The sequence below is a fragment of the Biomphalaria glabrata genome, unplaced genomic scaffold (genome assembly GCF_947242115.1).
Source record: "Biomphalaria glabrata unplaced genomic scaffold, xgBioGlab47.1 scaffold_22, whole genome shotgun sequence".
In the NCBI taxonomy this organism is placed as follows: domain Eukaryota; kingdom Metazoa; phylum Mollusca; class Gastropoda; family Planorbidae; genus Biomphalaria; species Biomphalaria glabrata.
Window position 1 is genome coordinate 9,287 of NW_026602927.1, and position 26,403 is coordinate 35,689.

General features: G+C 34.8%; 1 long non-coding RNA gene across 1 annotated transcript; it reads left to right on the top strand.

Annotated features, from left to right (window-relative positions):
• The first annotated feature begins 555 nt into the window (after positions 1 to 555).
• LOC106058490 (uncharacterized) lies at positions 556 to 23,479 on the top strand. The gene is made up of 5 exons (XR_008776031.1): positions 556 to 627; positions 4,625 to 4,923; positions 7,052 to 7,093; positions 17,390 to 17,452; positions 20,620 to 23,479. It is a non-coding gene; the product is annotated as an uncharacterized LOC106058490 (long non-coding RNA).
• Positions 23,480 to 26,403: the final 2,924 nt, after the last annotated feature.

The window sequence follows — 26,403 nt, forward strand, 5'->3', positions numbered from 1 at the left end:
GACAAACTTGTTCAGTGATGAATCGTGCGAAACCGATGCTACGTAATCGTATCGTCTCTTAGACGAACATCTAGAATTCTAGATTCAGTTCTTCGACTTGACGTCTCAACTATACAGCCGGATATTTAAAGGTAGTTTAGGATAAACTTCTCATGAACTAATGTAAATACTAGATTCAATGGTTTATAATAAAAAAATTTTTTTTTGTATAATTCTCTCTTTTTTTCCTCCCTTTTTATTCATGTGGCCCGCGAATCTAGTGTTGAATATTAAAATGGCCCGCCTTCCGAGTGATGTTGAGCATCACTGATGTAGATCTATAGTGTCTTGTAAAAAGATTTAATAGTTTTAAATATTGTTTGCATTTGTGTGCATAATATAAACAAATGATTTAAATTTAATATAATAACGTAATTAAAGCCTTAAAGTACAATATAAAATTTATAAAAGCTTAGAGTTTATGCTTTAGAAACATTTATATTTTTAAGCCGTATTCTTTTGTTTCTAAACCATAAACTCTAAGCTTTTAAATAATAAGAATGACTTTATTTTCGGGAATTTCCAAAATGATTTGTTTATGTCACTAATGTCAGACATCTTATTGAACTGCCAAGCCTTTACTTAAAAGTATGTTTTTTCGTATGCAATTGTAAAATTATGTAGAGAGTAAATTATCTATCTATCTATCTATCTATCTATCTATCTATCTATCTATCTATCTATCTATCTATCTATCTATCTATCTATCTATCTATCTATCTATCTATCTATCTATCTATCTATCTATCTATCTATCTATCTATACAAACAAACATATTTATTTAATATCTATTCTATATATATGTATCTATCTATGAATCTATTTATCAAGCATGTATTTCTTCTCTCTTACTCTCTCTTTCTCTCTCTCTCTCTCCCTATATATATATCCGGTCCCTATCGGATCAGCGTACTCGCAAGAAAAATTTAAGACATGCTTTTGTTTTGATTTTCCAAAGTAATAATATGTTAAAGATTCAATGGAGGTTGTACAATTGTTCTTGTAAAATGTTCCTTCAAAGTTTAAGTTAATCATTTCTCATCTTATATGGTACAGACGTTGTTTTCCTGTCTAGCTCAAACAACCCAAACACACACAAACAAAAAAAAAACTAGCAAAAAACAAGATAAACTCAAACTTTTATTCAATCAACATTTTGATCAAGTGTACAGACTCATCACAAAATCACAAAACTGTCTGTTAATCAATAGAAAAAACAACTGAAAGAATACAAACATATTTTTGTCACTGAAAAAGACAACATACTGAATGGTACCACTATGGTTGCTATGAACTCTGTAGGCTGATAGATGGGATGAGTGACTTGCTTGTAGCTAATGAAAGTCAACAGTCAGTTAATAAAAGTGCTAGTCGTCATGCTTGACGACAGGGGATGGCAGCGAGGAGCTTATAACCCGTACGACAAAACAGTTACTTCAGCGTCTTAACCGCACGATCAGGGATTACAAATAGAGCTATTGGTATTTTCATTTAAATGAAACTATAATAAGGATGTAGATATATCTAAACAAAACTTCTGATTTAACACAATTAATATCTATATCTTCTAGATCTAAATATAGAATATAAATTCGATATAATTTAAATATAATTTAGATTTGATTTACATAAAAATTAAAGCCGAAATAATATATCAATAGATAAATTTAAAAATAGTAGATTAGTTTTAATATTTTATAACAATGCAATATAGATTTAAACATTTAACCCTTATCCCTTGTATTACATATAATACCCTTTTCCCTTATATTACATATATTACCCGCGACCCAAGAGTCATAATTTTCGTATCACTGATACTGTTATAATTAAATGAATGTGAATGTAAAATAGAGTGAATGGAGATATTAAAAAAAAACCTAATCGGCAGATGAGCGAAAGAAAGCAGAACTACTGGCTCGAATTAAATAAAAATAAAAATAATAGGGAAAGGCAAAGGCTTAGCTCTGGGCACCAAAATCAGACTGATGTGCTCAATGGTCATGGCCATATTTGTATATGATTGTGAGTCTTGAACTCTGATTGCAGAGCTAGAGAGGAGAATCCCAGCAATGGAATTGAGATGCTACAGAAGAATCTTAGGTATCACATTCAAAGACCTCATCACAAACCAAGACTGGGTTACTGCAGCGATTGGAACACATGGAGACCTGCTAACTATCGTAAAAAAAAAAAAAAAAAAAAAATGTTTTAAAAATCTATGGCCATATCACAAGAGAGATTTTATGTTCTGCGAATGCGTAACATATTGTCTTCTATAATAAAAGAATAGGATTATAAAGAACGTCTCTACTTTTACATTTGGAGATATGAGGAACGAATTTATGTAAAAATGATTTTCAGGCACTAATTTAAGGCTATTTTATTATATAATAAAATCAATGGACAATATTTTGTACTTTTATGTATCAAAGTAAAAAATATCTTTGCAATGTGTAGTTCTTAAAATTAGATATAAATCCTTTCGTCTTTTCTCATGTAAACATAGCTAAATGATCTAGATCAGGGTTCTCAACTTTTTTGTAGCCGCGACCCCTTAATACGATTCCCCATTAGACAGCGACACCCAGCCTTAATTTTTTTTTATATTCATAAGTAAATGGAATTTTTTAAATGTTTTAAAATCGTTATGTCTATATCTCATTTATGATGTATGTATTTTCATTGAAGAAGTTGAACACAGCAAAAAAAAAATTATGTAATTGTAAATAGTGTTGCTAACAAAAAGTTTAACATGATGACTTCTATCTATTAACTTTTATATAGCGTATTTACCATATTCATATGCATACTTGTGTGACAATTTGAAAGTAGGGCAAAACATGGAGGGTGATATTTTAAATAAGGTAATTAACATTGCTACAAATTACAAAATACGCTAACGTTAGTGCTAAAGAATGATTCTTGTGGGAGACTTTGTAAGAGCACAATGAATGTCATCTTCAGTATCAATTCTACTTCTCTATTTAGCCTTGATAACTAACAGGCTTGAAAACCCTGCGCCGCAAAGATCTAACCCTACTATTAGAAATGGACAAAGAAGGTTCAACACATTATCAACATAGCTGCAAACACTCGGTCCAAAATTTTGTAACTGACAATGAAAAGCAATTATTTTTAGCTGCATCGCTTTTGATGAGCTCAATAAACTTTCTATCTCCGGAACATCTCCAACTTTTACTTCTAGTAAGTGAAAACAGGATGTTACGTAGAGTTAGGAGTTTGGTGAAATTTCACTCGCACGTTAGTGCAAATGTTCTTTGACAGATATCGCCATTGTAGTCGGTCTGTCAGATTCATTAAAAATCAAGTTTTATTTGTATTCAGTTTTGTCTGCTAGAGTTAAAGTTTCATTTGGACGGACGGACCTTTTCAGACAATTCGTGAAGTATTGTATATATATTGTAGAGCTTTGATATTGCTGCAGAAGCTAATCATATTCTTTTCTGTAAGCGAGAAATACAACCACGGGCATCGAACAAAGTATGTAGAAGGAGATATCCCAAGACCGGACAGCATTGAGACAGTGTGCAAAAGAAACAAAGCTGCATCAGCCAAGAGAAAGAAGAAGAAAGCTGCCATGTCATTTAGTTCTAAGTCAGATGCATACACATGCACGAACTATGGCAAACTCTGCCGCTCCAGAATCGGCTTCATCAGTCACACCAGATTCTACCTTGTCTCAATACGAAACCAAAGCCTTTGATTCATACGACATGAGGAGCCATATAAATAAATAAATAAATGAATAAATAAATAAATGTCCTTGACATTAGTATCGAAAAAAAAAAGACTAAAAGCAATTGAAATCCAAAAGTTTGCTCATCACTGGGATTATTCATATCATTATATTGAAATACGCGCACTGATAATAAGTTAATATTTGGAACCACCTAACAGTTTTTCAGAAAATTGCGTACAAATGTTCTTCTTACAACTATGGTGCTTTATTAACATAATGTTTTTATTGACCTGCAACATAAATGTGTAATTTCTCAAAAAAGTGTAAGCTTACTATTTAAACCTCTACGTTTAAACCTCTATAATTTTCAGTATATCCAAAAGTAAAATTAATTTAAAACATGTTGACGTATAAAATATGTCTGACTTTATCTTTGAAATGATCTTTTTGTATAATACGGTTCGTTGCAGTGAGCAATTTTTTTATATTTTAGGAGCTATAAATAACAAGAAAAAATACGTTTAAATTTGTAAAAGAAACGTCTATAGATAAAGATCTGATTTCAAGTCAGATATTTTATTTTATTTGATAGGAAGAAAAATTATATTATGTATATTCGTTCCTAGTAAATTATATTACATACTGAGGCAAAGTCCACGGGTGCTAAAAAATTGTAGAACGAAAATACCACGTGACATTATATTTTTTGTTCGTTTGTACCTAAAATGCAAGAAATATAAAACTTTCTAAAAAAAATTCTGACAAAATTTTCATTTCTTTTATAATTCTATTAAAAGTCCTTTAAAAATTGGTAACATTTTTGAACATTAAATTAATATTTAAAATTATTAATTTATTTACATCTTAATATTTCATTTTAGCAGTCTAGCAGACGTCATCATGTCACGAGGAAAACAAGACGACTACGATTGCATTCAACGAAATTTTATTTTTTTAAAGAAAGAGTTGGAGGCAAGAGACCTCGTTGATTTTTTGTTTCAATACGGGGTAATTTCATTGGACGAAAAAGAACACATTGAGAACAAAGACAAAAAAGAAAACAGAAATGATATATTATTAAAATTAATACTTAGTGCTGGACCACATGATGCATTCGACATTTTTCTTCAGTCATTAGAAGCTAGATACCGACATGTCAAAATGCAACTAATGCAAACAGGTTAATATAATAATTTTTTTTTTGCACAATGTAACATTATTATTATTATGTTAGAAATGAACGGGTAGTCATTCTCTGGCGCTGCCAGGGTCGAGTTTCGCTAAAGAGAAACAAAATTCATCGTAGTCCTATGAATTTCCACTGAGGAATTTTCTGGTGATGTGGCAGGTCTGCAGCAGTACCGCCCTCTTATAAGCAACGAAGATGTTCCTAGGAATGTTAAGGGCCTTGAAGGTGTCTGTGAGGTCAGTTGTTATTATCCCCTCGGTTGATATAACAATGGGGTATATTGTTATTTTGGACAATTTCCATAGACGCTTAATCTCCAAGCCTAGGTTCCCATATTTTCTTTGTTTTTCTATCTTAGTTTTTCTTAAATTATGAGACAGTGGTACGGCGATATCGATAATGGTAGCGGTTTTTTCTTTTTTATCGATGAACAGCAGATCCGGGCGATTGAAATCTACCGTTTTGTCGGTCAGAATAGGCCTATGCCAGTACAGCTGATGTTCAGTAGACTCGAGAACCTCTTGCGGAGAGTATTTATAATAAGGGGGAGTGTCCTTACCGATCAATTTGTACGTCAAAGCCAGGTGTTGGTGTGTTAACTTTACAACTTGGTTATGGCGACCTAGGTAGGCTGATTCTGATAGGGCTGAACATCCTGCCATAATGTGTTCAATCGACTCGCCCACATTTCCACATTTTCGACATTTGTCGACAATATTGAGTTTCAGGATATGCTTCTCGTAATTTTTTGTCCTGATTACTCTGTCCTGTATTGCTGTAACAAAGCCTTCTGTTTCAGGGTAGAGATGACCTGCTTTGAGCCATGTTAAGGAAGCAGCCTTGTCGATGTTGTCCCCATGTAATGAAGCCGGAAATTTTCCGTGGAGTGTTTTTTCTTCCCATTGAAGAATCTCATGCCCTACGTCGTCCAAACCGACATTGACATCAGCATTGTGTAGGTTCAGAGGGGTTGCTTCGCAGTCATATTTGCGTAGAAAGGAAACTAATTTGTTGCTGGAGGCGAGCAGTTTTGATCGTATTTTTAAAACTTGCATCTTACACAATTTGAAGATGTTCTGCAATCCACGACCCCCATCCTTCTTGGGCAGGTAAAACCTTATGGTGGAGGACTTGGGGTGTAGGCATCGAAACTTGGTTAGTAATTTTCTAGTGAGTCTGTCAATGTCATGTAGGTCGGTGTCAGTCCATTTGATCACACCGAACGTGTAAAGGAGCACTGGGACGGCCCAGCTGTTTATTGCAGTGATGAGATTACTGCCAGACAGTTTGGTGTTGAGGATTTTATTAACTCTTTGCCTATATTTACCAAGAAAGTCCTCTTTTAATTTCTTATGGTTTATCTTGACAATCTGGTTTATTCCAAGATATTTATAAATAGAGGCAGAGTTCCATTATTATTATTATTATGTTAGAAATGAACGAGTAGTCATTCTCTGGCGCTGCCAGAGTCGAATTTCGCTAAAGAGAAACAAAATTCATCGTAGTCCCTTTAACAATTTCCACTGAGGAATTTTCTGGTGATGTGGCAGGTCTGCAGCAGTACCGCCCTCTGACAGGCAACGAAGATGTTCCTAGGAATGTTAAGGGCCTTGAATGTGTCTCTGAGGTCAGTTGTTATTATCCCCTCGGTTGATATAACAATGGGGTATATTGTTATTATTATTATTTATAATTATTATTATTATTATTATTAGTAGTAGTAGTAGTAGTAGTAGTAGTAGTAGTAATAGAAATAGTAAAAGTAGTACTTTATTTTTATTCTTATGTTTTATTATAACGGTAAAATACCAGCGATTATTTCTTTACTTTGCTAAAATCGTTTTTAAACAAATGAATTTAATGATTTATTCTCATTACTCTTTTATAAACAAATCACAGTTTTAATAATACAATTTAAAATGATTTTTCCATGTACTTATTTAACATATTTAGTCTATATATAAACCTGGTGGCAAATCTTTTATGGCCTAAACGGCGGCGCCATAACCTCATTTATTGGTTATGCTGTATAATATGGAGTAGAATATGTTAGGGGCATTATTTGGATCGTTTTCTTTTCACTGATTTACATTTGTGTACAAAATATTATTTTTCTCAGATTGTTTTGAAAAAGAAAGCAAGAACTCTAAAGATTATATTGGTAAAAAATTATTATTTTTAAATATATGTATTTTGTTAACATTATATTTATGTATATAATTTGATGAAATAAAACTAGAACCAATCAGTAAGTTTAATTCTACTGTTAAAAAGTTATTTAACTAAACGTAATATGTTACAAAATTCGTTAACAAAATGTATGTATTTATTTCTAAAGAAATCTTCAACAATTAATTATTATCTCACCAATACTAGCTCATGATTAACTTTTACAATAAAAAAACAAATAAACATAAATATCCTTTTAGATAGTATTTGACGATTTTAATGTTAATTCCTAATATGTAACTATTTGTTTTACTTTTAGCTTTATCATTATAGTTAAAGTATTCTACTATGAAAACATATAGTAGTAGATGCGCGACAAGCTTTGGTCTGCAGGTGTTCTCAATGTATGTTTTGAAACCCACTTGTGGGTTGAATGACAATTTTCCAGGTGTCATCGAAAAATATATTTGTTATGTAAAAAAAATTAAATTGTACACACTTTCAATGGGCATTATTTTTTTAAAGCTATAATTGTCACTCGAGAATAGTTTTCAAAACTTCTGAATCATTGTGAAGATTTAAATATGTGCATCATATATATTTCTAACTGTTTAAATTCTTAGAAAAACAAAAATATGATGAAACGCATATCACGCCATTACGGAATCTGATTTATTATTTATATTTTGAAGATTTACCCGCGTAATAAGACATCAGTTATTAGTCTAAGCTAGAAAATGTGATAGTTTTGTTATTGAAAAACCCGTGAAAAAATAAGAAAAGAAAACATAATTATGATTTTTTACGATATCCTATTACGGAAAGAAACTCAAGGAGTCATTTATAACGAAGTTATATTATTGGATTATTATTGAAATTCATTTTGTTATCAAATATACAAGCTTAGCCGACAGCGATATACAGAATTTGAAATTTAAACTGACTTATTCCAGAAAGCCCAATTTTACTGCTGGCAATTATTATATAGTTCGTCCATCGTGATTATGTAATAACCACATTGAAATCCAGGGAGCTGAGGGCTTTGCACTGGGGTTTTATGTCTTATAATGTGGCTGGTGAGACCTATGTAAACCCGAAATTATGGCTGCTCATCGGGCAGGTTATTCCAGCTGGCTCTAGTGTCATTGGCCTTGCTTTTTCTTCTCTGGCTCTTTTCTTCTGCCAGTGCTGTTCTCTTTTCCTCAGCAACCTGTGACCAGTTTTCACAGCACGACGCCATGATTCTCCGTCATGTGTCTCTGTCTCCCAGGTGGCTGGGTCTATGCTAAACGTCTTCAGAGAAGCTTCAAGCGTGTCTCTGAAACTTTTTTTTTTTTTATCTGCCTTGCGAGCGCTTTCCTTCATTTAATTGGCCGTACAGGAATCGATTAGGGATGCGGTGGTCTTCCATTCTGGAGACGTGTCATGCCCATCGCAGCTAGGACTGCATCAGGTTTGTATGAATGCTTTGCAGACACGCTCTTCGAAGGACTTATGTATCTGGTATTTTTTCTTGTCATTTGAAATTTAGTATTTTTCAAAGGCACGTCATGTGGAAGTGGCTCAGTTTTTTTTCATGTTCTCTGTACACTGTCCACGTTTCTGAGGCATATTGCAATATAGGGAGGATGACAGCTCGATAGATCCATAGCTTTGTATTTGTGGTGTTACTTCGTCTGTTCAAGACATTTTTAGACAGTTTGGCTTAGGATACAATGGCCTTGGAGATACGCAGATCAATTTTATTATCAATCTGTCCGTTTCTGAAGAGTGTGCTGCCAAGATATGTGAATCTGTCCACTGACTGTATATCATGTCCATTTATCTTGAGGCTTGGATCCGAGTAGGCTTTCCCAGGAGCAGGTAAATATAAGACTTTAGTCATTTTTGTGTTGATGGTAAGGCCAATGACTGAGCATGCTCTTGAAAAGTCACTGACGATGCTTTGCAGATCATTTTCAGGCATTTAGGACATAGTCGTCAGCAAACAGAAAGTTTATGATAACTTCAGATTTTATTTTTGATTTTGCTTTGAGCCGCCTGTCAGGACTTTGTTTTAATGGAATTACTGAATTATTATTAAATATTAATGTGTCTATGTATTATAGTAATTTTGAATTATAAATGTGTGTTTTATGTTAAAACCTGTAATATTTTAGGCCCAAGTTCAGCCCGACAGTCACACCATACACACTCTGTTATACATAAATTAATAAACGATGTGTATGATAATTTCAATAAAAAATTGTGAATTTAATCTAATGATAAATTTACAAATGATAATGACATGTGATCTATGAAATGATGAACAAATATAAGAGCATATATGATATGAAAAATCAATACTGTTAGTAATATTACAGTAATATTACAGTAAATACATTATTATTTAAATAATTCACCTTAATTTAACTGTAAGATTCTTTACAATTGTCCACATAGACCTTCAAGACAACAACTGATAATCCACGTAGATCTAGCCTCTAGATCTAATACTGTTCACCGACGAATATTAGTCCAAAATTCATAGTTCACAATGTAAAACCAGGTCTGAATACAGCAACCCGCAGTCTGGAATCTGGAACCTCAGACTCATGAAAACAAATTTGAAGGTCAGACAACTGAGATGAAGACATCAGTCCTGTAGACTAAAGCTGAGATCTCAATATTGAAAACTGAGACTGAAAACTGAGACTTGACACTGAGTCTAATACTTAGACTGACACCGAGTCTTGACACTACGACTTGACACTGAGACTTAAAACCAAGACTAATACCAAGACTTGACACTGAGACCCTATATAAATATAAAAGAAAAGATTCTTCTAAACTTCAAGTCTAATTACAGAATTACAAATCCAAATAGTAATAACTATACAATAAGAAAGTACAACTTACCCTAAACAGGGGTCAAGATAATCCTTTAGAATATATCCAAGGCAAATGCTTAGGCTATGCAGTAAAATAAGTACAAGGAGAAATTAAAGAGCTCCCAAAACACGACTTGACTCTACAGTACAAGATGGAGAGACTGAAACAGACGATCTATGACGAAAGTCATACACACACTCCTCTATAAAGCAAATCATTCCCCTAGACTGTGTGGCATTTAAGTCTCGAGAGACGATCTTTTCTCTTTGCAACTTCTTGTGTGACTAAAAAGGCCAGTCCTTGATACACAGCTGCGATCGCAGGTTGGGCATATATAATCACCAGGCGCCGTTGCATTTTCACCCTTTTTTTCTGCTTCTGTTGTGTATGACATCTGCAATCCGTGACCCTTCTTTTATGCTCTCTCTCCATGTGGATCTGTCCAGTGCCACCGCTTCCCAGTTGCCAGTGTCGATTTTGAAGAGCTTCATGTCGCGTTTGCATACCTCCGTATAACGAAAAAGACTAGACTACACAATACAAAATTAGCGCAAATGACGTCATTACCTAGTGATGAACGCGGCACTATTAATTAGGTAGAGAAATAATTTCACTATACAACTACATAGATAACTGCGACACCGCCTCGGGTTGAATAGGCCACAATCGAATCTGTATGTTATATCTATCTTGTTGTTTTCTCTATTGGTGAGTGTATATGTCAACATAGCAGAGAACATGACACTGAACAGTTTAAGTGCTAGAACACAGCCTTGTTTAACCGTTTGATAATTCGAAGGGCTCTGATACTTCTCCACTTTCCTATACACGAGCTTTCATGCCATTAAGAAATAGTCTCACCATGGATATGAATTTTTGTGGACATCCATACTTTGACATAATCTTCCAGAGTCCTTCTCTGCTAACAGTGTCGAATGATTTTGTTAGATCGACATATATTGAGAATAGGTCAGTATTTTGTTCTTGGCATTAATCCTGGAGCTGTCTTGCCGCTAAGATCACTTCAATGGTTTCATGCTCTTTGCTTAAGCCGCACTGGCTTTCTGGTAATAGACCATGCAATATGTGTTGCATGAGCCGATTTAGTAAGATGCGTGGGAGGATTTTCCCCGTCTTTATCACCAACCCCACATTTTCCTCTTTTTGCTAGATTGAGTCCACCACCTTGTCAACAATAAAGCCAATAGTTTCCGCTAATCTCCCCTTAAACAGGGTAAAGATAAACAATTACTTACATGGCCTTAGGCGCCGGATGTCCGACTTTCACGTCGAAACCACGTAGGATGGAATACACTTCATTATTTCTTCCACCCCACCCACGTCTCTATTTAATCATGGAGATTATTTGTGTCACCACGCCTCTTGACCATTCCAAGGTGCAACTTTCGTCGGACTTTACCCACGTGAGAGAATCATAAGCCTATCGCATTTACTGTTTCCGCCCATCTCTTCCGAACCTCTATAAGATACAATAAGGCGGGACAGATACACTCTTTCACTTCTCATTCTCGCCAACATTGAGTCTGGTTTAATAATTTATTCTTGCTCTTAGAGGAATACATGGTGGTAAGCCGAACTTAATCACTGTTCCATCTTAATTACTTTGTGTATATTTCTCACTGGATATTTTCATGTGTATTTTACCTCTTTCTTGTATTAGTGCATTGTGTATTTCTCACTGTCGTAAGTAGGAAACATAAACATAACATATAAATATTATATATATATATATATATATATATATATATATATATGTATATATATATATATATATATATATATATATATATATATATATATATATATATATATATATAAATGTATTGCATTAATCTATATTCATGATGTTATTGCTGCGTTACTCAATTGATCGTTGATGCAACCATGTATATATTTGTACATTTTATTTTATTCCATTTATCTCGGCTGACCGCCTTGATAATTTTACTAGCGCACTATTACTGCGCTTAGAAAAGAGGTATGAATTATTTCCTCTTTACGTATTTTAATTTAACGAGAGTCGCGCCTCTTAAATGTACGCTCTCTCCATTCAAATTCGTTCCACTTTTATGTCCAACGGCCAAATGTAAACAAACCGTCATGGTCGTTGACCACCGTCCTTTTCTCCCCCTCCCCTTTTTTTGTTTAACCTATGCTGTTTGATTGAGATTATTATCTCCTATAAGTATGTACATTTTATATTGCTATTATCAGCCATCTATTTTCCCAATCCCATTTGTCATCATTTCCCCATGTACTCAAAAGCAACTTTACCAATCTGACGAATGCACCTCAGTCGATGGCATCGGTAAGATTCATGACAGACATATCCAAACGTGTCTTTGTTTATCCGCAGCCTCCCTCAGGTGCCTATTTATTTGGTACTGTTCAACTACCTACCAGTCACTCTATCTAGATCTACCTACCAAGTGCTATTTAGCACTACAGGTTATCACTTGTCAACCAAGTTGGCCCTATCGGCTCTACTTGCCTGCCTACTTAACAGTCCACTTGTCAACCTATTAGGCACAACGTTCCTATAGACCACATGTCTGTGCGAGATGTCATAACTTCGCCAAATCTCGGCAACTCACTGGACTTATCCTGCTCGCAGCACACTTATACCCATGGTAGCCGGCCACCCGGCCTACTGTGCCCACTACAGATATCAAAACTTTGGATTGAGACTCCACAAGAACTGTATCGCCGGCGACCCTCTACCCGCTAGAGCACCACCTCCATCTGAAGACCTTCAGACAGGAACACTGCCAGCCGCTGCATCAGTAGGACAACAAGCTAAGTGCAGAGGACGAAAGTGACATACTCTTCAATTAAGTGCTTAGTATGATAATAAAATGTCAAACTTTTTCGCCGACGTGCCGAACATATATTTCAAAATACAGGTATGACGATGCATCGATAAATCTACATCCTAGAAAAAAACAAGGTTATTTAAGATTACCGCAGAAATGTTAGGGGAGGAAATAAAAAAACGTCTGCCGTCATCTATCCCAGTACCTGAACTCCCTGATTCCTTCAATAGATTTTTCATTGGCAAGATTAAGCAGATCAGAAATAACATGCAATCATTCTATCACAGCTTGACTACTCTCCAATCTTTCAAAATTATTTTATTTTTGCAAATTTCAGCGTGTATCTAAAGATTATGTGAAAGGTATTATTTAAAAATGTCAAATAAGTCATGTGACCTTGATCCCATTTCAACTTCCTTGGTCCTTGAATGTTTAGGTGATCTTGTACCAACAATTACTAAAATTGTGAAATCTTCACTGACTTCAGGCATTGTACCACAGCAATTTAAGTATGCGCTTGTCAGGCCCTTATTAAATGAATCCAGTCTTGACATGGAATGTCTAAAAACTAACGTCCAATATCAAATTCTCCCTTACTGTCAATGCTTCTGGAGCGCATAGTGTTAACGCAAATTCCTACTCATCTTGATTATTTCTGTCTTTTGAAAGAATTTTAATATGCTTATAGGAAGACAGCAGTGGTCAGGGTACAAAACGACTTACTTCACTATTGTAATAACTGAAGGGAGGCAACTCAACGAGACATAGATGTTTATTTACACGGAGACATGACAAACACAAAGGGCATCTGGCTTGAGCACAGCATCTCCATATTGGCTCTCTACTTGGGCGGAAATCGTTAGTCTCTTATGTCAACATCCGACTTGTCTGGTAACTGATAGTGCGCACCTTCTTTCTGCACTATCTTGGATGGCGGTGCGCATGGCAAAGTCATAACATTGCCCCCGTCTTAGCACTTTTCGTCTCGAAAAGAAACACTGCAGCTGACAGTTCAGGTGGAGGTCGATCAGTGGGAGCCACAGGCGGCAGGGAGCGTGTTCCCCACGAGGCCATCCGCATTGTTTTCTTCCAGTGCCGCTTTCTCTTTCTCCAGTTGACCAGGCTGTTGTTGCGATAATGACATGGCCGTTTGCCACACAAAGAGATAGGGTCGAGCACTGTTTTCTTCAGCACAGCCGTTGATCGGACACGCTGTCTCAGCAGACCTTCCCGACAGACGCCTCTCAAGGGAGCTTCAGGTTCGCTTGCAGCCACGTTGCAAGCAAAGTCCAATGCACCGAAGTCATCCTCAGACAACAGTCTTACGTCCAGAAGATAGGTCTCTTCAGGTTCAAGTGGAAAATGTCTTTCTCTTGACAGCTCAGATTTAGAGTCATTTGATTGACATTCATCTATGCCAATGTCGATGATGATGGTAGAAGTACATTTGCGCTGTTGGTGGTTTTCTTGGCATCTAAATTCTATGTGTGAAGCGCCGCACGTACAGTTCATGCTAAACTTCTGGATGCTGTTGTCAAGCTTCGAATTTCCCTCGTGAGCACCGACAGATAGGCAGAGGTCTTTAAAGTCCACAGCAACAGGCTCGAACGCAGACCCAACGTTGTCTTGATCTGTCCGGCTCATTGAGGTATTGGTAACAGGTACAACAGGAACAAACGCTTCAGGCACATAACAGACTTCAGTTAAAGTACTGGTAACAGGTACAACAGGAACAAATACTTCATTTGTCTCTTTCCGTTTGACTCGGTACATCTCGTTGAGATTATCACAGCAATCGCCATCACGTTTCTCGTCTTGAAAGTCACAACCACAAGACTTGCCCACAACACAGACACAGACGGCGCTCAAATCCCCAGCGTCTCCGTCACCACTGTTTGTGCAACCAACAATTCTACAGGGAACTGCTCCTTTACCAACGAGTCTACCCCTTCTTTCATTCGAGACACCATTTTATCTACCTTGTTCCCCATACTGTTAATTTGTTCACACATTGCTTCATTTATCTTGCCAATAAGCTCATAAATCTCCGGTTCAATTTCAAATAAGTAGGTATCTGGATCTTCGTCTTCATCTATCAAGGCTTGCCGGAGACGAGCTGTAAGCACCTCCTTGGTACCACCAATTATCTCATATCGGTTACGAAGTTCCTTCCTAAGCTCTCTAACTGAGAGTTGGTCTAATCGTTTCAAAGCTGCCATTGTAAATCCTACCTCCTCTCGTTGAGTTGCCTATAATCCCACTTCTGACAACCAATTGTAATAACTGAAGGGAGGCAACTCAACGAGACATAGATGTGTATTTACACGGAGACATGACAAACACAAAGGGCATCTGCCTTGAGCACAGCATCTCCATATTGGCTCTCTACTTGGGCGGAAATCGTTAGTCTCTTATGTCAACATCCGACTTGTCTGGTCACTGATAGTGCGCACCTTCTTTCTGCACTATCTTGGATGGCGGTGCGCATGGCAAAGTCATAACACTATTTTGACATAGGCCACATATCAATACTTTCCATGCTGGACTTATCCGCAGCCTTTGATACGCTATACCATGAAAGTATGATGCCCATTTTCTCCGCCACTTTTGGTTTAGCAGGAATCGTCTTAAAGTAGCTTGGATCCTACCTGACTGACCGCACTGAATTTGTCGTTGTTAACGGGACAGAATCAACAATCTTACTCTTAAAGTACGGACTAACCCAAGTATCATTTCGAGGCCCAGTAGTGTTCACTATGTATATGTATACATATCCATTCAGCGGTGTCATACTCCCAACCGGCGTCTTAACCACTTCTTTGCTGATGACTCACAATTATACGATTCCTCAGTACCCTCAGAGGTGTCGCATCTGGCAGAGAAAACCAGTGGTACCGTGGCAAGTGTGAGCGATCGGATGGTTAAGAATAATCTAAAAATTAACGAAAATAAGACAGAAATAAATAAAATTGCACTCGAAACAACGTCTCAAAAATCGAGATCACAAATTCTCTTTTAGCAGTAACTGCCAGATTCCTTTTGTCCATGTAGTGAGGAATCTTGGAGCTTTTGTGGACTCAACACTATATTTCGACCCACAAATAAGTCAGCTCTGCAAGGGTTTTTATTTACAGCTGCACAGATTAGGCCAGATCCGACAATATTTAACGACAGAGTCAACAAAAAAGATAAGTGTCGCATTCATACTCTTCCGCCTTGACTACTGTAACGCCGTGCTAGCAGGTATACCTGATGACAAAATAGCCAAGATGCAACGTATTCAGAACAACGCCGAACTGTAGGGCCGGCCCTACAGATTGCGAGGCTAAATGCGAAACGGATTTATCGGGGCCTAGTCTGGTTAGGGATAATGATAAAAGTGATTTTTTTTGTTAGAAAAAAAAATCCTTTGCATGACATTTTTGTCTTTTTCTTAGGACATTTGTATGAGTTCTGAGGATATTTAATAATTTCAGGAGATTTTCATGACTTTTTCGTATACTTAACATTTTCAGGAGATTTCCATGAGCTTCAAGCCGCGAGAACCCTGTTATAAATTAAAATGGTTTAATTTAATAATTTACAACAATAATTATCTCGGGGCCTATGAAAGTGTGGGGCCTACTGCAGTGCCCTAAGGGCGGCCCTGGGCACTAATAGTCCTTAGAAAAACAAGACGAAATTCTGCGACTACGCTCTTGCGCACGCTCCATTGGCTTCCGGTGAAAGCCAGAATCGATTACAAGGTCGCCACACTTTGTCATCAGTGTATATATAACAATGAGATGCCCGTGTACCTTAGCGAACTGATCACTCCATGTGTCCCTCTTAGAGCCTTGCGTTTAATGGACTCAACGCTTTTAGGGATGCCAGTTTCTCCATCAAAAGCTAATGTTTGCAGCTATTACAGTGCATGGACCAAAGGTTTGGGACTCTTTCCATATTGATCTCAGACAGACAACATTCTACACCACTTTTAAGAAAAATATTACGACCTATCTGTTTAAAACTTTTTTAGATTAATTGTCATTTTAGCTGTTGTGTTTTTAATTTTGTAATGTTATTACAGCGCATATAGCTTACTTTTTGTTTGTTTACAGCACTTTATAAGTAAAATTATGATTATTATTATTATAATATGAAATCGATAAAAAACACATATATTTGCAAAACCGGACTTTCCAACTTGTTAAATACAAAAGTTGTCTTAGCTGTTCACTTTGCTACGTAATGCTTTAAAATTACCACATAAGTATAAAAGATGAATATGTTCATCACGCAAAAAAAAAGTAAATAAATGCAGGAGATAAAGATACCATTTCTTTTTTTTTTTTTGTATTGTAGTTATAAGGAGTAATATTTAGTGTTTCGTGTTTAATTACACATACATATTTGGCAATTCCTGTCAGATATCTACCTAATGTTTATGATTTTATTACATTGGCAAAAACTGTAAACACAGTTTTTGCGGTCGGATGTCGCAGCCTGATGGGAAATTGTAAATAGGGTAACTAAAAAGGTTAAAAACCTCTGATCTATCACATTAATTATGTAAAAATAAAGTCATTTATTTTTAATTCTAGCCCAGGTTAGTGTACAGGTACAAGGTTATGATGACAAGATCAAGTTGTTGGAAATAGAGAATGGTGTGTATTTTTACATAGCTAATATTAACCCACTTTGTTTGTCTGTCTGTTACACTTTTTGTATTCTTTTTTTTCTCAATTACCCTTTCCCGAATGAAGCTGAAACTTTACAAATATTTTTGTTGTACCAAACAAATATAAATTAACCGAAAATTTCACATATAAAATAATTAGTTATTAAAAATTATATTTTTTGTTTGATATCGAAGAAGGAAAATAAGTACTACTTATTGAGAGATATGTATTTAAAGTTATTCCCCTTTTAATCTATAAAAAGATTTACTCAAATTTTCGCTTTCTCGGATGAAGATTGAATTTCGCATAATTATTAATAATCGATTACAATACTTGAATAAAAAAAGTTTTAGCCAATTAGTTAATCATTTATTAGTAACAAATTAATTTAGTTTTACATAGAAAATGGATATATAATGTGATATATGGGTGTGATTTTGCAGATTTTTCCATTTGATAGCCTATCATTGGGTTGTATGATGGGACGTATTGATTCTAGAAGATTTTATGAAAAGGTATAAAAGACAAGAAAAGCTTAGTTACCGAAAACCGCATAACATTTTGTAAGTTTTAGGCGTTTTTTACCCTACCATATCTTAAAGTATAAATATTCGATTACAGTAAAAATGGTACCGTTAGAAAAGTTATTTTAAGCCCTTTATAATATATATATATATATACATATATATATATATATATATATATATATATATATATATATATATATATATATATATATATATATATATATATATATAACTGTTTTCCTTATGTTAAAAATTAAGGTTAATTATATAGTGTAACATTACCGCACCGAATAATCGCGCAAGCGTCTGTGATCGTTTTATACCTTGTCTGTTGTTGTTTTTTTTTGTAAAATGTGGCATATGTCTACAAATGAATATTTTATTTTAACATATGTATTTTATAGAAAAATAAACGAGCTTTACAATGGTACCAATAACTAATTGATTAAGTTTGTTTTTATATAAATACAATTTTAAAAATTGATATTTTTTTTACAATAAAGACACTTTTTTGTTTAGTTAATGTCACTATAGAAAAACCTGTCTTTAAGAGTTTCTTTAAGAGTGTGTAAATTCTATGTTAAAAACAAGCGTTGACATGCTATCCATTTTAAATCGAACAAGACACATAACATAGAGATTTCGCCTGTGTGCGTAGTCTGTTAAAATGAGTGAAAATGCTTCTTAGCAACACATGAGTAGAGTGGCATGAGTCCAGGGGCGGACTGGGTGTCAAAATCGGCCCGGGCATTTCTGTATTATCCGGCCCACAAGTTGTATGTTACATGATGAGCGTCCAATCATACCTGACCTCAAAATCATAGTGTAAATTTTAATAATGTATCGAAAGTAGTTAGTATTTGAATAATTTATTATATGATTTTGAAACTATCTGATAAGCGATATTACTAAATGAATAAAGTATAACACTTGGAATGGGGAATCTCTTATTGTGAAAAGTTCTTGCTACCATATACATTAGCATTCACATTCAAGACATCTGAAGATCCCCCATTAACGAACATATTGTTTAGGATTCACTTTCACTCCTCGCCATTTTCTCAGACATATGAACTTCAATTTACAAATACAACTCCATTATTTTAACTGTCCATCCTACTAGGTCTTGGGGGCGCGGTGGCTGAGTGCTTCCGCACCTGGGGTCCTTGGTTCGAATTTCGGTGAAGACTAGGATTTTGAATTACGGGATTTTTAGGGCTCCCCTGGGTCCACCCAACTTTAACGGGTACCTGACTTTAGTTGAGAAAGTAAAGGCTGTTGGTCATTGTGCTGGCCACATGACACCCTGCTCTTTAGCTATTGGCAAAGCAACAGATGATCTTAACATCTGATCTATAGATCGCAAGGTATGAAAGAACTTTACTCTCATATAGGCCTACTGCTTTCTCAATAACTTGGAAACCTAGTTGGATTGCATCTTAAAGCTGCCTACACACATAGGCCTACACAACAGAACATATCCACTTGTTTTTAATATCCTTACGTTCAGTAAACAAATGCTGTCAAGATAATCTCATGTTCTAGCAAAGCCTCTTTGTATTTCGACGTAATTCAATAACTTTGTCGTCTTGGCATCAGTGTTTCTTATGGCGTTAAGCCTGTTCATTCGGAAATGCTGTCATGACAACAATCTAAATTAGACTAAATAGAAGCCAGACGTAGATCTAGATTTTAATGTATTAAACAATTTGAACAAAATCTATAAATTATTAAGATATAGTTTATCTTCTTACTGCTTAGGCGGTGCAGATTTATTTATTATGTAAACATAAAGAAGTGAATCTGTGGCTTACGGTTTACGAGGGTGTAATGTGGTCAGCACAACGACCAACAGCTTTTTCCCAACTAATGTCAGGTACCCATTAGAGCTGGGTGGACTCCTGAGATGAACTCAAATTGGTAACAAGATTGGAAGGATCAGTCCTCCCGTAGAGCCTTGGCGAGAAACTCTGCTGTTAGGTGTAGTGCCTTTAAGCTCCCATACAGGTCAAGTGACTCTGCAGACAAACTATCCCGCAGCTCTCGGAGATGCGCACACTCTTGCAAGAGATGCGCCACTGTCTTCACCGACTCTCCACAGTGTCGGCAAAGGGCATCAAAATTTGGCCGGAACCGGGCAAAGTAAGCACCAACAGGGCAGTGCCCCGTTTTACACTGCGCAATGATTGATTGTTCCGGCCTTTTTAGCCTCCATCATGGATCGTCGCGGTCCGGGCGACGCAAATTTTGCCAGACTTAATGGGCTTTGTTGGACTGGGTGGACTTAGAGGCGTCCAAAGATCCCAAAATTAAAAAAAAAAAGTTCTTAAGTGATCAGTTAACTTTACTCTACTTATTCCAGAAGAGTTAGAAGAGTCTTACCTATGACGACGTGTCGTTTTGTTTGCTTTTATGTGAAAAATAACGCCAAATGATTAAAAAAAAATATTACTTTAAAGTATAAACGATCAAAACAAGACTATGGCTGGATTATTCCTGGTCCATTGGTGAATTCGATGGGGGCAGCCTCTGAGTTTGTGTAATAACATAAACTCTCTTTGTAATAGTGTTTTGCACAGCATTCCAGCAATAGTTATTATTTATTTTCTGCTCTTTCTTTTTTAGATTATTTTGCATTTTGATTCCAATCAACACATTTCAACACTGTTCATGATAATAATTGTGATTTGTGAAGGACTTCGTAGCGGGCCTACTCTATCAAACAAACAAAAAAAAAAAGAATTCGTATGTGACTGGACATGTCTTCTATAGGAACGTTGTTGTTGATCCCTTTACTACACAATAACGTCGATCAAGAAATAAAATGGCTTAATTTTCTTTTTGTCGTTTAGTGACATCTACTAGAAGCACTATAGACAGATGAAGGATATTTACGACCATGCTTTAGATTAGTATTTGAAAAGTGTAAAAATTATTTTTATTTACTCACGACGCTCAAAGTGTTGCCTTTTAAGAGAATAATATAAATCTCGAAACAATTTACTGGCATTCATGCTGCCCTTTCGGTGGCCCTGACGGCCCATTTGGATACCGGCCCACCGGGCATTTGCCCGAATGCCCATATAGCCAGTCCGCCCCTGCATGAGTCTTATAGAAAAATGATTTTTATTTAATCTACATCGTATAATTTGTAAGAAAAATGTCTGAATAAGATGTTATCCATTGTATATGTATTTATGTTTTTTATTTGTAACCTTTTATTCCGTATTAAAAAAATAATTGGTATCCCTATATTAATGAAAAGTTAATGTGTAACAAATCTATACTTGTTTTTTTGTGTCTAATTGATCATGTCTTGGAAAGTAAATCCAATTAAAAAAAAAACGTATTTAGATTTAGAGTTTTGACTAATCTATTCATAGAGTCTAGTCCTAGATCTAGATTTTGGTCTAGAGTCTAGACTAGTCTAGATCTAATCTTGGTCTAGAGTATGGACTAGTCTAGATCTAATCTTGATCTGGAGTCTGGACTAGTCTAGATCTAATCTTAGTCTAGAGTCTGGACTAGACTAGATCTAATCTTGGTCTGTAGTCTGGACTAGTCTAGATCTAATCTTGGTCTGGACTAGTCTAGATATAATCTTGGTCTAGACATCTAGAACGATGGTAAGTCACGTTATTCGATAAAACTTAAAACCAAAGAACTTCTTAAAAAAGAAGCCATGTATGCCTAATAGGTTATTGGGCAGGCTATCTAGATTTACATTATAATACATGTAGATCTAGATTATTCTAGATCTAAGTCTAATAGTCTATGTAAATCTAGATGTTTTTTTAGATTTGAAACATACATCTTTTCGATGATTTTATTAGCACATCATACACTACTTCACTTTAACCTATCCCTTAGTATGACAAACCGTTGGGGGCACCACACATGATCTATACGACAGTACGTATTGGTCCTCTACTCGGTAAAACATCACTCCTCTTCCTCTACATCCTTTTTTTACCTAGGACTTCTTTTAATGACAGGCAAGACCATTTTTTTAGCGGCCCCCGTAAGGGGAAAAAGCCGCTATTAGGTTTGTGCAAAATGTCCGTCTGTCCGTCTGTCTGTCTGTCCGTCTGTCACACTCAGATCTCGAAAACTAGAAGAGATATGAAAAATATTATTTCATCATTAAATGCGGCTTGAAAAGTTTAGGTGCAACGGCTACTTTTGGTTTTCTAAAAGCAAACCGTTTAATTTATAAAATTAATTATGCAAGCGATTTTTTCATAAAAATACACCAATTCTAAAACAATTACGTAAATGTAAGGGAGGCAATGTTACAATATGCTAACAAAGATGGACAATATTTGTGTATTTTCAGTATCACTAAGTCAAATATATTTTTAAAATGTACAGGAAATGTTTACAACAAATATAAATAATAGTTAAAGATGTTTTTTTATGGTCAACTAGCTGCTAAAATTAAAAGAAAACATTTCTGTTTGTTTATAAAGGCTAATAATGCACTTTGTATGTAAATATCACGCACATTTTTTTTTAAATGGACTTTTTATGCTGCGATTTTCGTGCAGTAGCGTAACGTCGCAACATGATCAGGTGCTAAACCAATTCCTTAAACTTTTTTTAAAAATCAGATTTTATTTATTTTTTGTTTAGTGCCCCCATCCGAATAAAAGAAGATTATTTTTGTGCGTTTTGTCTGTTGGTCGGTCTTTCCGTCACGATTAGACTAACAGACAAAACTAGAGGCTATTGTAAATCTGTTTAACCTTTACTTTTTAATTCAGAAATATTGCAATAGTTTTAAGTATCTATAATAGATTGTTCCGGATGTTTTGTGAAAAACAAATCAATGCCAATGAATATTTGTTTGCTCTTCTAATTTATATTAGATTTTATTTTCATGCTTAAACGTTGCAAGAAACACATGATCTTTAATATATCGTTCCGGTTTTGTAATGTAAATAGCATATAAGTGCTAAATAAAAATATCTATACTGATTTATATTTCATTAACAATAAAGTTGTTCCGGATCTTGTTTAATAAAAAACAAATTATATCAAATGATTGTTTGAAATCGCATAATTGACTAATATTACACTTATATTCTTTGACTCTACGTCACTATAGTTTATGTATCAATATCAATTGTTCGGATTTTTTAACAAATGTATGTCAAATAATTTTTTTTTCAAAAGTATCGACAATAGGTTATTCAGGATTTTAAAATAAGAAAGTAATTTACTAGAAACGATTATTGAAAATCAATTTTTAGACTTATTTTACAGTTAATTTTCTTGCCGAAACATAATAATAGTTGTTTAATCGGTAAAGCATGTTCCGGATTTTGTTTCGAAAAAGAAATCGACATACATTACCTTAATTTTCTTACAAATCGTCGCCAAAAATGATCCGAATTTTATATGAAAAATCTAATAACGCTAATAAATGTTTGAAATCACTCTTCCAATAAATAAAACAAATAATTTTCTCATTTACGAAAATTGGTTGTTCCGGATTTTTTATGATAAATAGTTTAACTCTATTTATGTAAAATCGCACTTCTCTCCTACACTACATTTAACTTTCTAACTAAAACGTTAGAAAATCTAATTATCGTTAATATTATGCTCCGATTTTTAAGGAAAACAACTTCCTAACACCAAAGTATTGTTTGAAAAAATCTAATTTTCATAACAGACCATCCCACAAATTTAATTAACGGCATTTGATTAATCTGGAATTCTTATTTTCTCTCATTATAAATATATAAACATCTGGAACAATATATTGTAGAAACTTAAAACTAATGCGCTGTTTTAGAATGGAAATTAAATTTTAATCAGATTTTCAATAGCTTTTAGGCTTTTTTTTTTCTCACTATTAACATAACGGACAGACAGACTGACAGACAAAACAAAAAAAAAGCGTCTTTAATCCTTATATATATATATTAAGTCTAACTAGCCCATCAAATGAAATGCTAAAAGAACAAACTCGGTGCACCAATATCTATGATCCTCGAGAAGCTTCTCGTATAGATGACATTTTTTAGCCTAACTAGGACGTGTGACGTAATGGAACTTTTTTCCTTTGACGTCATATGGAGTTAATTCTTTAAATGAAATGCTAAAAGATCTCACTCGGTGCACCAATGTCTATGAACACTCGACAAGCTGCTCGTATAGAAATCATTTTTTAGTCTAACTAGGACGTGTGACGTAATGGAACTTTTTTCCTTTGACGTCATATGGAGTTAATTCTTTAAATGAAATGCTAAAAGATCTCACTCGGTGCACCAATGTCTATGAACACTCGACAAGCTTCTCGTATAGATGACATTTTTTAGTCTAACTAGGACGTGTGACGTAATGGAACTTTTTTCCTTTGACGTCATATGGAGTTAATTCTTTAAATGAAATGCTAAAAGATCTCACTCGGTGCACCAATGTCTATGAACACTCGACAAGCTTCTCGTATAGATGAAATTTTTTAGTCTAACTAGGACGTGTGACGTAATGGATTTTTTTTCCTTTGACGTCATAAGGAGTTAATTCTTTAAATGAAATGCTAAAAGATCTCACTCGGTGCACCAATGTCTATGAACACTCGACAAGCTGCTCGTATAGATGATATTTTTTAGTCTAACTAGGCCGTGTGACGTAGTGGATTTTTTTCATTTGACGTCATATGGAATAAATTATTTTAATGCTAAAACAACTCGGTATAATAATGTTTATTAAACCTCGTAATGTGACTCGCATTTTAAAGACATAATAGCTAGATTTAGATCTAATCTAGATTTTTTGCGCTAGATCTAGATTTCTTTTTACACTAGAGCTAGATTTTTTACACTAGATCTAGATTTTTTTTTCTTACACTAGAGCTATATTTTTAAAACTAGATTTAGATTTAAGTTCTAATTAAAATCATTATAGAATCTAGATCTAGAATGTCATGGTCTAGTTTAGAATGTTTGTTATTTTACATGGACGACTGGGGATAGGAACGGGCAGGGCTTGAACCTGGGACCATCGATGAATCCAAACGACAGTCCAGCGCGCAAACCGCACTACCAGACAGCCATGATTTAGACTTGATCAAGATCTATAATTTTAATTTCTAGACTTAAAGTGTAGATTTTTATTTCTAAAGTCTAGATTGTCAATATGTCAATATTGCAATTTTATAAAATACTAAAACTAATCTACTATATTAATATTTCAAATTGCAATTAGTCTATTAATTGATTATCTAGTGTTTTTTTATATAAATCTTATCTAAATTACATCTACATTATCCCAAATATATATTTTAGATCTAGATCTAGTTGATATAGATATTAAGAGTGATAAATTGGTAGTTTAATTTAGGTAGATCTTTATCCTCATTCTAGTTCCATTTCAATGAAAATGCTCAATTATCTAAAATCGCTCTTCTGACATATTGTACATATCCGGTAGTTGTCATTCCGTAATGTGTAGGTATATTATCAATAGTAGGCTATTAGTTTGTAACCAGTTTGTCATTAGATTAAGAGCAATGCCTGGTCGTGCGGGTAGCGCGCAGGACTGATTATCTCTACGGTCTCGGTTTCATAACCTGCTCGATGCCATCCTCAGTCGACCAGTGAAAATGCGGATCCGACAGGGATCCGTCTCCCACGGGGGCCGCCTCTGTAATCTTGTTTAAATATTGTTTTCCAATTGTTTTCTGTACACTACTAGACGTAATATAATAGATCTAGACTCTGATTAGTAACAAACTGCATTTTTAATATAAAAAAATAATTTCTATCTCTAGAATAAAACCCCTATATTATTATTATATTTTAATTTGATAGCTTAGACAGGTCCAAAAGAAGAAATGTAAATATTTAGAAATATCTAGATTTGGATGTACGTGTGTAGGATTTATAGTCTCTAGTTGCAATAAAAGATCGTATCTTCTTTTATCATTAATAAACCAGACCTAATTTGTAATCAATATGTATTATATTTAGACTACTAATCTCAATTCTAAATTCTCTACATCAGTCTAAGCCTCTTTAGTAGTCTTAAATTAACTAAATATCCACAAAAAGACCAACGATTTAATCATATTAATTCATTTTAAAAGCGATGCGTCATGTAACACTATGCTTCTCAGATATGGGGCTGGTCATTTACGGGGAGCTTGGGACTAACTAGGTATTATTGAGTGACTTCTGGAACGTGATTTGTTTTACCAAGGTTTATATATAAACCAAAAAAAGGTGGCAGCGTATGTTCTTTTGTTGAGCGCGAGTTGGAGGGCATAGTCATTGTCAGCTAGTAGGGGTAAAAAATCAGCATAGACCATTTCCTTTGTTTTGTTTGGGACATTAGACGTCTAAAATGAACACATTGCCGTCTGAGCAAAACCTGACGTAGATTTTTTTTGTACAATCGCTT